Source organism: Photinus pyralis, unplaced genomic scaffold, assembly GCF_008802855.1.
Source record: "Photinus pyralis isolate 1611_PpyrPB1 unplaced genomic scaffold, Ppyr1.3 Ppyr1.4_unclustered_Scaffold243, whole genome shotgun sequence".
NCBI classification, from domain to species: Eukaryota; Metazoa; Arthropoda; class Insecta; order Coleoptera; family Lampyridae; genus Photinus; species Photinus pyralis.
The window spans coordinates 6,885-8,605 of record NW_022171201.1 but is presented as its reverse complement, the minus strand read 5'-3'; positions in this window follow the sequence as shown (position 1 = coordinate 8,605).

Sequence of the window (1,721 nt, the reverse complement as noted above, 5' to 3'; positions counted from 1 at the left end):
TGAAGGTTTATTTTCTACTTTCCATTATCTATTACACTCTCAATTATTAATTAATTAATTAATTGTTTTTTTGTATTGTACTGGTCAAAATTCTCTTGGGGCAAGGTTTTACGTTAAAAAAATCGTTTCTCTTCCACCAACATTTGCCGTAGTGCTATATTTAAGCATTGTTCTTTGAATACTATTTCCGTAAATTTTTATATTTTTTCCTCGTACAATTCCGGCATCCGCTACAAAGAAAACTCCCACTATTGACTCAAATTAATGGTTTGGGACCTCGATTAACTTCCGAAAATTCCAAAGAATGAACTACACACCTTTTGATTAACATCTGAAACAAATCTTGGGCACGAATTGACAAAAATCTGACATGAAAACTCTATCCGAGTCGCACAAAGGATTAAGAAAACACAATTAATTGATTGGCAATGATAAAAATTAGCAGCTTCTGAATTTCACTTTTATTTATTTTGCCCAGTTGGTACAAACTTTTAACTTTTAGTAACAAGAGAACCGTAACAGAAGGCCTCACGGTGCACAATTTTATTATTATAATGGCAAACTACGCCTTCAACTAACCAAATCGGGCGGACTGCTCGAATAAAAATAGCGTAAAGAAACGTACACGCTTTCCAACAGTCGCGAACCAGCATCGTTTTCTGGTTGATTCCAGTTTTCAACGAAACACCAATTCCACTATTAAAAAAATATCCTTCTCCAGGACCTTCAAATAAAGCCGCCAATCATAATTAGACTTGATAATGTCAACTTCGAAGGAACGCACTAAACGTCCCCACTCACGCCGAAATAACGCGCAACGCACCTGCGACCTTGTTATCAGCACCAGAAGCGCATTTTCTTTGAAATTAAATAACTTTCGCCGGATATCAACAGTTTTTATCGCAAATACTTAAATAAACCTCCTATAAAATACGCAAAGTCGACCGTAAGTTACACAATTACAAGCAATTCTAAAAGGAACAATAAATACAGAAATTCCAATGCAAATAAAATCAACCAACTCTCTGCTTATTCGTAAACAACCCCTTCGATTTACACGTAATAAATTGAAATATTGTCATATACAGGATGTCCCGTCATTATTTTTGGTGTTTTGGTGTTACAATGTAAATTAACTAAAGTAGTCATTTTTTAATAAAAAATGGTGTGATTTGTGATTTCTTTAGAAAATACACAGATATCGAGATATTGGGGGTGAGAAGTTTTGAAATGAACACCCTGCATGTTAGAAAAAGCTCAATAAACCTCTCTATAGACTCTCCTTAGCTTATTGGCAATCCTATATTAAAAATACGTTCTCATACACTATCTCATTAAGCGGCTCTTTATAGAAATTTCCTTAGAAACCTGAAAAAATGCCCTTAAGGAATTTTTATTTATAAGAATTCATAAGGGGGGAGGGGGCAAGATGTGCTAACTTGATTAAGAATCCCTGTAAGCAGCTTACTATTATATTTTTCAGTTCTAGACATTTACGGATCGCCTGCCGTTCCTTCAATTTTGATTCTATCGATTCCATAATTAAACTAAATTACACAATGCAGTTGCAATTCCGACTCTATCAATAGCAGACGAAACATTTTTGATTGCCAATTACGGCATAATTTTCTATCTCATTATCGCTGTACGAAATTAGAGTGGGGTACCGGAATGTAATTCGTTCCTAGTTTAGTTTTAATGAAAATTTCCACAACAAATTG